This window comes from Myotis daubentonii, chromosome 1 (genome assembly GCF_963259705.1).
Source record: "Myotis daubentonii chromosome 1, mMyoDau2.1, whole genome shotgun sequence".
NCBI classification, from domain to species: domain Eukaryota; kingdom Metazoa; phylum Chordata; class Mammalia; order Chiroptera; family Vespertilionidae; genus Myotis; species Myotis daubentonii.
In genome coordinates, this window is record NC_081840.1 from 97,052,007 (window position 1) to 97,066,374 (window position 14,368).

Here is a 14,368-nt window from a genome sequence, read left to right on the forward strand (position 1 = left end):
ATAGGTGCACGATTTTTGTCCAGTCTCTTCCCGCATCTCCCACACCCCTTTCCCCCCCAAGAATAGTCAGTCCATTCCCTTTCTATGTCCCTGATTCTATTATAATCACCAGTTCATTCTGTTCATCAGATTATTTATTCACTTGATTCTTAGATTCACTTGTTGATAGATGCATATTTGTTGTTCATAATTTGTATCTTTACCATTTTCTTCCTCTTCCTCTTCTTAAAGGATACCTTTCAGCATTTCATATAATCCTGGTTTGGTGGTGATGAACTCCTTTAGCTTTTCCTTATCTGTGAAGCTCTTTATCTGACCTTCCGTTCTGAATCATAGCTTTGCTGGATAAAGTAATCTTGGTTGTAGGTTCTTGCTATTCATCACTTTGAATATTTCTTGCCATTCCCTTCTGGCCTGCAAAGTTTCTGTTGAGAAATCAGCTGACAGTCGTATGGGTATTCCCTTGTAGGTAACTGAGTTTCTTTCTCTTGCTGTTTTTAAGATTCTCTCTTTATCTTTTGCTCTTGGCATTTTAATTATGATGTGTCTTGGTGTGGTCCTCTTTGGATTCCTTTTGTTTGGGGTTCTCTGCGCTTCTTGGACCTGTAAGTCCATTTCTTTCACCAGGTGGGGGAAGTTTTCTGTCATTATTTCTTCAAATAGGTTTTCAATATCTTGCTCTCTCTCATCTTCTGGCACCCCTATAATTCTGATGTTGGTACGCTTGAAGTTGTCTTGTCCCAGAGGCTCCTTACACTATCTTCATATTTTCGGATTCTTTTTTCATTTTGCTTTTCCGGTTGGGTGTTTTTTGCTTCCTCACAGTTCAAATCATTGACTTGATTCTTGCGCTCCTCTGGTCTGCTGTCGGGAGTCTGTATAATATTCGTTATTTCAGTCCGTGTATGCTTAATTTCTAGTTGGTTCCCCAATATAACATCGAGGGTCTCATTAGTTTTCTTGTAGATCTCATTAAGTTTATCGGCAGCTTCTAAACAGTTCTTGAGAGACCTTAAAAGTGTGGTTCTGAACTCTATATCTTCCATTGACAATTTTGTCCTGTTTCTTTGTCTCTGCATTTTGTTATGCTTCCTTGGTGCACCCCCTAGTGGTCTTTGTTCGCAGTCTTATAGTTAAACCTTGATTGTTGTAGCTAATACCAGGGAGGGTTTGACCTCCAGGCCAAGTGGCTATGAGAATCAGCTGTGTCAGCAGTGAGAGAACTTCTGTCCTCTAGGGAGGTGCTAATCTAGCCTTTGCCTGAGGCTATCCGGCAAATGCCTCTGTGCAGGGCTTGGGCAGGGCAGATCGCACAGGATCAACAGGGTGGGCCGGAGAGAGCAGTTATGGCGGCTCTCAGTCCTGTCCCCAGGGGCTCTGCCTCTCTGAGTCCCAGCACCCGCTACAAAGCTCAGAGAGAAAGCTGCACTCGCTCTGACCGAAGCCAGACAGTCCCGCTTCTCCCGTTTGAGTCTGGGTCCCTAGAGACTCGCCTGTATCTGGAGCTCAGAGTCTGGGACTCCCTCCCGATTGAAAACAACAACCGCACCCTCCGCCGCCAGCCCGCTCCCCACACTCCGCACCTCAGAATTTGACTTCAGCAGTGTGCCTCCTCTGAGTGTCCGTATGCATTTCTCTTTCCTTCTAGTTGTAGGACTTCCACTCAGCCAGCGTTCCTGTGGTTCTGGGTGATGTCCCTTCCGTCTTTTAGTTTCACTTTTGAAGTAGTTGTTCAAAGCAGCAAACTCCGGCGTTAACCTATGCCGCCATCTTGGTTCTCTCCAGATCTTAATATTATGCTAAATTTATAAAATTAATTAGTAAATTTTTCATTCTTTAATATGATCTGGAACAGTTTAAATACAAAAATTCCTTTTTCTGGGCCAACCTATACTCAAGGCTGAACATGCACTCTATCCTATTCTCCAACCCAATTACATCCCACCACTTGGTCAGAGGTTCTTCAACATTGAGATTATTCAATAATGTGTTTGCATTAATCTTTTACTATTTATATAGTAAAATTCTAATATATAAAATTACTTCAAATTTGCATATAAACCCCCTCCCATTATGAATTTTCTCCTGAGAAATTAAAATCTAAAGATTAACTCCCCAAAAGATCAAAACCCAAATATTATTAAGTTAAAGTCTAAAAGATATAATTTCCAAAAGCTCTTGCTCTTGTGAGCTAAATATCCAAAGAAACTGAAGTTTAGTGTTCCTCCTTCATCCTAATGTATGAGTTTGCCCAGCATCACTAGACGGTCCTCCATGCTTGGGTAGGGGGAGTGTTGCTAAGTGCTGCAGACGGGGCTATCTGCTGGAAGGGTGTAGTTAATTCCGGACCACAGAAGTTGCATTAGCCTCTCATATATGCTGCCATTTAAAAGTCCAGCATGTGAAGAGAAGGGTGAAACCATCACAACATTGGCTTTACAGCTACCAAACTTGTGAAGTAAAGCAATTTTCAGATCGTAAGTGCAATTATCCCAGATAAAATTGTATCCTCGAACCTAGTACTTACAGTTACTAGAGTCCAAAGCAAAAATTCACTGGTGCCTGAAAGAAGGAGAATGGTAAAAATCTTGATTCATTTCTCCAGGATAATGGTTAGTCTACATCAGTTGTCCAGAGTCCACATCCTGGGAATTTGAACTCTATCAGGAGAAATCATCAAGAGGTTATATTTGGCACTCTGCATTAACATAACGGGGGGAAAAAGCAACCTATATTGCCGGGAGCCGGTCCATCCTTGCTGTTTCAAGGGACCTGGCATATATGGCATACGGTTCTTAATATGTTTGCTCACCTTCTTGGCGCTGTGTTTTAACCAAGGTCACCTCTCCGAGAAAGGTTGAATCCCCAGGTAGGGATTTTCCCCTGAAGTTAGGGAGGGAATAAAACCTCTCAACTAAGTGCCAGGCGGGTAACTAATCACTTTAACTATGAACAATCATGCTTAAGCTACATAATCTTTACTCCCTGGAATGGAGATAAGAAACGCCCTAACCTTTGGAATAGAAATTGACAGGATTAAAATCAACTGGTATAAATACAGATGTAACAAGACAGCAAGACACAGAACTTATAAGACAGAACTTAGAACACAGGGCTTGGAAGACAGGACCAAGAGAGACAGAGCCTAGGCACAAAACCTACACAGAGCATTCTCTAGAGACAAAAGAACTTCGCTGGAGAGAGCATGCTGGAGGATCCTGGACAGGGACTGGCCTCGGAGCCTGGAGGCAGAACCTGGCGAGAGAGCATGGCAGGGGATCCTGGACTGAACCTGACTGCGGAGATTGGCAGGAGAGCCTGACTAGAACCTGGTGACTGAACCTGACTGGAGAACCTGGACAGAACCTCTCTGGAGATCCTAAGCAGAACCTCTCTGGAAATCGAGACCAGAACTTAGCTGGAGATCCTGGCTAGGCTGCTGATCAACTGAACGCTGTCTCCGTGTCATTCCTTCTTCGCCGACTCCGTCCACACCTTTGGGGACCCCTGGACCCGCTGGGGTTGGACCCCGGCACTATATGTACTGTGTCTCCTTTCAGGGAGTGGCATTTTTGAAAATGCTACATTCTTACTAATATTCTGAAATAATGCACTTCTAGGCATTAAGTCTTATTTTAGGAGTCTTCATTTTTCATCCAGCACATTCAGTCATCTTGATTTCTCATTTTCCTGTTGGGTAACTCAATGGGACAGTGAGCTGAGCATGGCTCTGTCCAGGATGTACTTCAAATTGTCGTGTGAACAGGCATTTTCAATGCTGTGCTTCAGTGGCTCTTCTGTTGAAGCCTGAAACCTGCCTGCCAGGGATGTTTTCTCTTTCGCTCCCACATCCATTTCAAATGGAAGATCAAAGCTGCTCTTGATAACTGTGTTTGGTGTCCTAGAACCCTGGTGAACCCTATCATGGGCTGTCACTCTATATAATGCACTGTATGCTTACTTGAACTCTCTCGTATGGGGTAGCTATATAAAATGCAGCATGCTCAGTTAAATATGAATTTTGGATCAACAAGTAAACCTATTTAGTATATCCCAAATATTACATGGGATATAACCTAAATATGAAAATAATTTATCTGAAATTCAAATTTAACAAGCATCCTATATTTTTAATTTTTTTCCATTACAATTGACATTCAATATTATTTTATACTAGAGGCTCAATGCACAAAATTTGTTCAAGGGGCTCAGCCCTCACAGCCCCAGCTTCATCCGGAAGGTCATCCAGAAGGATGTTTGGTTGTCTGGTCTAATTAGCATATTATACTTTCATTATTATAGACTAGAGGCCCAGTGCACAAAATTCGTGCACTGGAGGGAGCCCCTGAGCCTGGCCTGTGCCTTCTCACAGTCCGGGACCCCTTAGGGGATGTCCGATTGCAGATTTAGGCCTGATCCCCTGGGGATCTCGCAGTCCGGGGCTCTCACAGACTGGGACCCCTCACTTCTGACAACCCGCTTGCAGTGGAGGTGGGCGAGGCTCCCATCACTGCCACTGTGCTCGCCAGCCATGAACCCAGCTTCTGGCCGAGCAGCACTCCTGCTGTGGGACCACACTAACCACCAGGGGGCAGGTCCTGCATTGAGCGTCTGCCCCCTGGTGTCAGTGCACATCATAGTGAGAGGACATTCTGCTGGTAGTTCTGCAGTTTGGTCTATATTGTGTGTATGCTCCGATTTCAGGTTTTAAATTATCTGGCTTATAGACAACTAGATAGATTGATAGATATTTGTATCCCAAATGTCCGCTGAGTTACCTAGAGTAATGAGGACAAGTAAAACTATTCTTTTCCAAATTTGAACCAAGTAAGTGGTGACTTCCAAGCCAGTTTCTTATGATAAAACTAGTGACCCAGTGCACAAATTTGTGCACATTAAAAGGAAATAAGTTAGAAGGTGACCGGCAGGGTGGGACTGGGTGAGATGGGACAAGACACGCCCTAAAGCCAACCTCTTGTGGTCCCTCCCTGACCTGGGGTGGCACCATGTCTTGAAGGGCATCTGCGGAGTGAGCAGGGTCCCTCCAGCAGGTGGGGTCCCTCAGCCTGGCCTGTGGGGATCAGGCCAAAATCGGCTCTCCGACATCCCCCAAGGGGTCCCAGAGTGTGAGAAGGCACTCTGCAAAGTTGCTGTCACTCAGCAGCTCTTGCGTTGAGCATCTGCTCCCTGGTGGTCAGTTCATCTCATAGCTACTGGTCAGATGGACACTTAGCATATTAGCCTTTTATATAAATACTAGTAGCCTGGTGCATGAAATTTGTGCACTGGGGTAGCGGGGGAAAAGGGGCCCCTCAGTCTGGCCTTCACCCTCTCCAATCTGAGACCCCTCAGGGAATGTCCAACTACCTGTTTGTGCCCACACTTTTAACAGATAACAGCTCCATTGTTGTTTCTTTCTTATGCTTAAAACCATTGGAATTAGTAGGTATTCAAAGTGTGTATACATTTTGGAGGGACACCCTGTATATCTCTAGTCAGCGGTGAAAGAAACCAACAGCAGATTTGGAACCCCCAGACAGGGAACCTCGCTCACTCCCCACATGTCTCCCCACTTCACTTTCTACCTTCGTGGGCAGCAGAAGAATAAACGTTTTCTCTCATTAATTCGGAAAAGTACGCCCTGTCACCCACTGCCCGGCAGGAGTGTGCTAGGCCCCAAGCAAGCGAGGCTCAGTCAGGGCAGCTGCCGAGAGCCGGTCCACCCTTGCTGTTTCAAGGGACCTGGCATATATGGCATACTTTTCTTAATATGTTTGCTCACCTTCTTGGCACTATGTGTTTTAACCAAGGTCACCTCTGAGAAAGGTTGTTTCCCCAGGTAGGGATTTTCCCCTGAAGTTAGGGAGGGAATAAAACCCTTTAAGTGCCAAGGCGGGTAATTAATCATTTTAACTACGAACAATCATGCTTAAGCTACATAATCTTTACTCCCTGGAATGGAGATAAGAAACGCCCTAACCTTTGGAATAGAGATTGATAGGATTGGAATCAACTGGTATAAATACAGATGCAACAAGACAACAACAGACAGAATTCAGAACACAGAACCTACACAGAACGTTCTCTAGAGACAGAAGAACTTCGCTGGAGAGAACATGGCAAAAGATCCTGGACTGAACCTGACTACAGAAATTGGCAAGAGAACCTGACTAGAACCTGGTGACTGAACCTGGCTGGAGAACCTGGACAGAACCTGGCTGGAGAACCTAGCGAGGGAACATGGCCACAGAACCTGGCTGGAGATCCGAAGCAGAACCTCTCTGGAGATCCAGACCAGAACTTGGCTGGAGATCCTGGCTGGAGATCCTGGCTAGGCTGCTGATCAACTGAATGCTGTCTCCGTGTCATTCCTTCTTCGCCAACTCCGTCCACACCTTTGGGGACCCCTGGACCTGCTGGGGTTGGACCCCGGCATCATAATTCCCCCTTTTTTATTTTTTAAAAGCAGGCATTAAAAAGAAAAACCCAAAATGCTCTCTTGTATCCATTTTAAGAGTAGGATTGGGCTTTCCTATTACCTGAGTCCTGATCTATCACCCCAGGGAGAGCTTGCCAATCCTGCACTTTCCCAGGATGGAAAGGCTGCAGTGGGGTTAAGGATAAGGCTCCTTGGGCCTACCTTCTCCCATGCCATTACATTTACCTTTCCTTCCTCAGAAAAGCATGGACATACTTCTTGTATAAAACGTTCTGTCTGACTGGGAGTAACCTTAATTCCTCTGCTAGCAAGCATATATGTTAAAAGATCAATACAGAGTCTTTTTTCTTTAGACTCAGTATGGCACATCTTCTTAATCTAAAGATCAATACAGTCTTCTTTCTTTGGACTCAGTATGACACATCTTCTCAATCTAAGTTCTGTACTATCCACCTTCTTACCCTACTTATCCTCTATAGGGGGGTTTGCAGCACCCTGGTGGAGTCCTATCCGTCCCGAATGTGGGGGTTCTCAATGGGGGGGCTTACCTAGGGGAATCCTTTTCCAGGGGTTCCCAAAGGTGTGGATGGAGTTGGCGAAGACTATCCACCCTTTTCCTATGGTGGAGTCCTATCCGTCCCGAGTGTGGGGCGCTTACTTAGGGGTCCCTGTTCGGGCTCCAGATGCCGGGGTCCAACCCCAGCAGGTCCAGCGGTCCCCAAAGGTGTGGACGGAGTTGGCGAAGAAGGAATGACACGGAGACAGCATTCAGTTGATCAGCAGCCTAGCCAGGATCTCCAGCCAGGATCTCCAGCCAAGTTCTGGTCTGGATCTCCAGAGAGGTTCTGCTTCGGATCTCCAGCCAGGTTCTGTGGCCATGTTCCCTCGCTAGGTTCTCCAGCCAGGTTCTGTCCAGGTTCTAGTCAGGTTCTCTTGCCAATTTCTGTAGTCAGGTTCAGTCCAGGATCTTTTGCCATGTTCTCTCCAGCGAAGTTCTTCTGTCTCTAGAGAACGTTCTGTGTAGGTTCTGTGTTCTGAATTCTGTCTGTTGTTGTCTTGTTGCATCTGTATTTATACCAGTTGATTCCAATCCTATCAATCTCTATTCCAAAGGTTAGGGCGTTTCTTATCTCCATTCCAGGGAGTAAAGATTATGTAGCTTAAGCATGATTGTTCGTAGTTAAAAGTACCCGCCTTGGCACTTAGTTAAAGGGTTTTATTCCCTCCCTAACTTCAGGGGAAAATCCCTACCTGGGGAAACAACCTTTCTCAGAGGTGACCTTGGTTAAAACACAGCGCCAAGAAGGTGAGCAAACATATTAAGAAAAGTATGCCATATATGCCAGGTCCCTTGAAACAGCAAGGGTGGACCGGCTCCCGGCAGGCAGCCTTCGCTCATGGGTGCTGACACCCAAAGTGCACATTCCTCCTCTACAGTCGCCCCGACTATCCCACTGTTTCACTGAGAGGACAGAATTCCTCTCCGCCTCTGGGTTCTTGATCTTGAACGCTGACTGAAGGCACCTCAGCGAGGGCCACCCACGCCCACCAGGTGTGTCTATCTGCACCTGCTCCTGCCTCCGCACCTGCATTAATCCCCCAGAGGTGATCTCGTAGCTGCACTGGCCTCCGTGGGAACAGGGCATCACCACTCTGCCCTCTCACTGTCATCTCACAGGCACCCACCCTCAGCACCCAGAACACCCAGACACTCTCCAAAGGACGTGAGCGCATCAGAGGGGATGTGTGCACATCCTGTGGGGGTGTTAGGCATGCTGGGTTGATGGAAGTGCGGTGGAGAGGCAGGGGGAACTTGTGCACGCCTTGGTTTGCAACAGCTGCAGGCGCGGGAGGGTGACAGTGTGCTGGGGGATGTTCGCACGCCAGGGTGGGATGTGCACACCGGAGGCCTCTGGCTTTGCAGATCCGCAAACCCCCATGGTGTGGCCAAGAGGACGTCAGTCTGGCCCACCACAATGGCTGACCCTGCGATCCTGCACCTTCTGGGCCAGGAGGCGGATCTTGCGCAGCCACTCCTGGGCGCTGATGGCCTGCAGGCGCTACTTCAGCTCAGCCTGCAGGCTCCGCTTGGCACGCTCACAGCTGTCACCACCACCATGTGAGGAGTACAGGCCGCCCTCCACTGGCCTGCTTCCCCTGTCCAGAGGCTCTCTGCGCTGCTCACCTGCCCAGAGTGACTGGGGCTGGGTGGAAGGCAGGTGTCCTGCCCTGCCCAACCCTGGCCGATCTGCCCCTGTGCGAGCTGCCGCCCCGCTGAGAAGGGTCACAGATCCGTGTCCCGGGACCACGGACAGCCTCAAGCACTGCCCCCCGCCCGGCAGGGTCACAGATCTGGGTCCCGGGACCGCGGACAGCCTCAAGTGCTGCCTCCCGCCCAGCAGGGTCACTGATCCGGGTCCCAGGACCACAGACAGCCTTGCCCACTGCCGCCAGCCTTCAGTATGCAAATTAGCCTCCATCTTGTTGCTTCAGGGTGGGGGTCCGCATTGGGGTGCCGGGACAGCCTGGATGAGGGGATGATGGCTGTTTGCAGCTGGTCACACACCCTTCAGGGTGGGGGTCCCCACTGGAGTGCCTGGCCAGTCTGGGTGAGGGGCTGAGGGCCGTTTTCAGGCTGGCAGGTGACTGAAGCTCCCAACCTCTCCTTTTTTTCTTTTTCTTTTTTTTTATTCTGGGATTTATTTACCTTCTATGGCTGTCACTGGAGCTGAGAGCCAGCTTTAGCTCTGAGGCTCGGCTCTGAGACCTTGGCTGCTGAAAGCAGGTATCTGGGTTTGTTTGGCTTCTATAATTGAAACACTGTTGCAACTCCAGCTCTGAGGCCCGGCTGGCTGAAAGCAGGTTTCTGGAGTTTGTTTAGGTTCTATAATTGCAACATAGTTGCTTAGAGTGCAGCTCAGAGCTGGGCGGCGGCAGGCGGGGAACCTTGGCTTCCTCCGTCACTGGAGCAAGCAAGCCTTCTGTTCGCTTCAGCTGCCTGGCTGCCGGCCGCCATCTTGGTTGGCAGTTAATTTGCATATCGCCCTGATTAACCAATGGGGAAGCGTGTCAGAGGTATGGTTAATTACCATGTTTGTCTATTATTAGATAGGATAGATAGACAATTGGGGGGGGCACTCATCCTATTTTAATCTCTTATCCTTGGTCTGCCTTGAATTATCAGAGGTCAATTCACTTTGAGTCTGAGCAGTTTCCCTCAGAAGGTGGGGTAAGCAGGTTTTGTGGGGCCTAACCATAAATAATTTGAGGTTCCCTTTAATAAAAACATTTTTAATATCTTACTTGTGCATATGTTAAAATCATTTGACCAGGTAAACCCACTACTAGGGCACCTCCCAGGGCCAAGCAATCAGAGGCCCAGAGCTCAAGCTCAGCTGGATGTGGCTGGTGCTTAGTCACAGAGGTAAGGTTAAGTGGGGAGCCCAGCCCCAATGCACCCTGCAAGTGTGCAGCTAGGTGAGGCTGGTTGGTGACTAGCACTCGACTTTACTTCCCCTCCATGGGGAAGGAGTGAGGTTGTTTTCCTAACCCATGCCAGGTGAGGGTGGTTCCATGTGAAAAAACAATGTCTGCTTCCCAACTGGAAGATTCTGAAGGCAGGGGCATTCCTTATCAACCTACATAGCACATAGAGGACAGGCTGCAGGGGGCCGTAGTCTGTAGTCTTCACTTTCATTGTGTGTGCGTGTGTGTGTGTGTGTGTGTGTGTGTGTGTGTGTGTGTCGGGGGGAGGAGGGTTCCCATGAGCAAAGGGAGGCTATGGCAAGCAACTACACATAAAAGATCTTGAAGGGACCCCAGCCAAGGGGGCTTCCAATCTAGATGAAGAAATTACAGAAAGAAGCTGGGGTGCTGTGCCAGGGAAGCAGGAACTACTTTAAAAATGGAAGGGGTTAGCCAAAGAGCATCATAGTGTGGGCAGAGGACCCCCAAAAAGCTAGCATTTGGAGGTTTATAGACAGAGGGCTGCAGAGAGAATTATAAACAATATCATCTATGTGAAAAGAGCTTTACTCCTCTCATCCCTTCTCATTCCTTGTCCCACTTCCACTTAGGAAAACATTTGTGAGTGAGAAGTGAAAGAGCATGGTGGAGCATGAATGAGAACACAGACCCCACTCCCCTCTACCGGTGGCAGATTCCTGAACCATGGCTTAAGGGGCAAAGAGGAAGGAGAGAAGCTGGGCATTGGAGATGAGGTTGAAGTTTTGTGTTATAATTCACTGAACTTTTAATACCTGAAAATGTAATAGTTCTTAAAGCCAAATATGGACTGAAGGTGATGAAAACTCCCAGAATTGCCATCAATGAGCACAGAAGAGAGATCAGAAAGAGCTTTTTCAAAGGCAGTGGTGAGATGCCCAGCCGGTGTGGCTCAGTGGCTGAGCATCGACCCATGAACCAGGAGGTCACGGTTTGATTCCCTGTCAGGGCACATGCTTGGCTTGTAGGCTCAAGCCCCAGTAGGGGATGTGAAGGAGGCAGCCAATCAATGATTCTCTCTCATCGTTGATGTTTCTATCTCTCTCTCCATCTCCCTTCCTCTAAAATCAATAAAAACATATAAAAAGTAAATGAAAAAATAAAGGCAGTAGTGAGAGAAAAGTAATGACTGTTCAGTCCATGAAATACATCAGTTATACAAAATATATTTCTCCTTTGTACTTTGTAAGGCTGCTTACAATGGAGGACCTACCTACTTCATCATGGTAACACTGTGCACTAAAACATTCTCATTCATTCTACACTTGGATTTCTATACCTTCCATTTCTTCCTACTAGAGGCAACCAAAATGTATAATCATATTTGACACTGATTTCTTTATAGGTTGCTTTCAGCTGAATGACATGGGCAAGTCTGAGAATCTCTAGGGCAACAAACACAAAATTGAAGACTTCAACACTAGCCAAACCTTCTGTATAAGAGCCTCAAATTTTTCTATTAACACATATAATTTTAAAATATCTATAAACAATATTTAAAACTCATGAATAGTCACCCAAGTTGATGCTGTTTTCTCAAGCTGACAAATTTGTCCTGTTCAGCGCCATCCCCAAAACATCTAAATGCATCACTGCTTCCCCTAGCAAGATAAGTTCATTCAGCAAACAACTGTTTGCACAATTATTAAGGGCCAATCTGGACATTGGAAATATAATAACAAGCAAGACAAAGTCCTTGACTTCATGGGACTTTCATTACGTTGGGGAATTAGTCAACTACTTGAGAGATAGAGTAGTTGGAATTCTCCAGAGAATCAGAATCCACAAAACAGGTAGGTAGGTAGATAGGGAATTGGCTAAGACAGCTTTGGAGGCTGACAAACCTAAAATCTGCTGAGCTGATGCTCCAGTTTCAGTCCAAAGACAACAGGCCGCTGTATAACTAGGAAGAACCAATGTCCCACGTTGAAGGCCATCGGGCAGGGGATTTTCCCTCACTTGGGGAACAGTCAGCCTTTTGTTCTCTTCAGGCCTGCAACTGATTGGATGAGGCCCACCACTTTATGGAAAGCAATCTTTACTCAAGTCTACCAATTGAAATGTTAATCTCATCCAAAAACAATTTAACAGAAACATCAGAATAATGTTTGACCAAATATGTAAGCACCTCATGGCCCAGTCAGGTTGACACATAAAATTAAATACCACAAGAGATAAAAAACACAAATGTTTTATGATTGTTAGCTACAGAAAAAAATAAGCCTGGTAATCTCATCACAGGGTGAAATGAGAGAATGTGACCAGGGGAGGGAAGAGGTTAATATAGGCATGTATCTAAGTTATAATGCTGTCTCAAACTTTAAAAACATCAGTATCCAAATGCCATGTTGTGGCTGGCTATTCACCTTAACTTTCATTTATTTGGTGCCATTCATCTCACATCTGTTAAAATATGTTAAAATGTTTGTTTGGAATCAATGGAATTGCCTTCAGAAGGCTCTAGGTTTGTGCTCCTGTATCACTAGTATTATCAGTAGCAATTCCATATTTGAATTGTTCAGGATACTAGCAGCCATACCAGTTTCACATCATGTTCAAATGCCTTCTTTGCTTATAATGGATTTATTTCAAGCACACCATAAAATAAAATATTCATGGTCAGTGTACATAAGGATGCCATAATAGAAATATTTACACATTTAAACTAACATACACAATCACTTTACAACCCTTATGTTTGGTGTAACAATAACATCATTACACAGAATAAACAGGACTGAATTATTTTCCCAATCCAGGCTTCCATAAATAGTAGTCTGCATTCTTGGCCCGATGATGTAATCTTTGCTTGGTAACTTTATGCAATCTAATAAAACACTTATTTTAAAAAGGTCTTGGGCATGGCCCATAATCAATGATTTATCTTGAAGACATATTATAATAATAGGTCAAATCTTTACATTCTTTTCACACATCACCACCACTACCACCAACACCACTCTTTATATCTGCATTGTTCAGAATGCCCATTGAAGTCAAGAAAATTGCTGGCTTCCTCTTTAAAAAATAAATGTATCAAATCAACATACTGTACATCTTAAACTTACACAATGTTATATATTAATTATACCTCCATAAAATAAAAATTTTAAAATATTTTACAAAGCAAAAAATGTTTATTAAACACTAAAGAATATTTATAACATATGTAAAAGGCACAACTACAATAATTTAAATACCCATGGTGCTCGCTTCACAGCACATATACTCAAATTGGAACAATACAGAGAAGCTGAGTATAGCCCCTCTGCAAGAATAAGATGCAAATTTGCGAAATGTAAAACATAAATAAATAAATGCCTGTGTACATTAGTTTCCTATTGCTCTGTAGCACATTACTACAAAATTAGCCGCTTAAAACAACAACCATTTATAGGCTCACAGTTCTGTACTAGTATGTCAGAAGTCCAGCACGGTGGGCAGAGTTCTCTGCTGAGGTTATCACAAGGCTGGAATCAAGGTATCGGCCAGGTTGAATTTTCATTGGAGGCTCATTTTTGTTGGCAGAATTTAGTTCCTTGGAGTGATAGGATTTAAGTCCTCCTTCCCTTGACATGTGAGCCCCTCTATCTTCAAGCCAGCAATGACATGTCAATCAAATTCTTCTAATGCTTTGAATCTATCTCTGACTTCCTAATTTGCAACCCTGGAAAAAACTCTCTGTTTTTAGAGAGCTCATGTGATCAGATTAGGCCCACCCAGACAAAGCTTCCCTTTGATGAACTCAGAATCAACTGAGAGACATTACGTGATATAATCACAAATGTAACACAAAAGGACAGAGATCACTAGGGTCTTCTTAGAATTCTTCTGACCACATATTGTATCCAGCATCCATCTAACAAGATGGAAATATTACTGATCCTCTGTGGGTACCTCCCATGTCTTACCCCTTCTTACTATGCTGAATTCTGGGTTCTGGCCTTCCCTCACTTTTCTTTACCCTTTAGCACATGTGCACGTAACACTAAGCAATATATCATTCCAGAATATATAATTTCAAACTAAGTCTAGATGAAATAATATGAAAATAATCTTTGTAGTAAAGGATGGTCTTTTCAACAATGGTGCTAGAATTACTGGATATCCACAGGCAAAAACAAACAAAAATAACAACTTTGTCCCATACCTCGCACAATGTACCTAAATTAATTCAAAAATGGATCAGAGATCTAAATGTAAAGCCTAAAATTACAAATCTTTTAGGAAAGAAGCATAAGAGAAAGTGTATGTGGCCTTAGGTGAGGACAAAAATACCTTTTTTTAAAAAGGCATTTTTAAAAATATATATATATTTTTTATAAAACCATTTATTTAAGAGCCATTTATTTGTCAAATCACATACACAAGCAGATACACAACTACCAAAGTGGCCCTGTAATAGACACCAGTGGGGCATTCACC

The 14,368-nt window shown here is 45.1% G+C and overlaps 1 non-coding gene across 1 annotated transcript; it reads left to right on the top strand.

Moving 5' to 3' along the window:
* Positions 1-13,148: 13,148 nt before the first annotated feature.
* On the top strand, positions 13,149-13,254 carry LOC132224056 (U6 spliceosomal RNA). Its single transcript, XR_009450584.1, has one exon. It is a non-coding gene; the product is annotated as a U6 spliceosomal RNA (small nuclear RNA).
* The last annotated feature ends 1,114 nt before the right edge of the window (positions 13,255-14,368 follow it).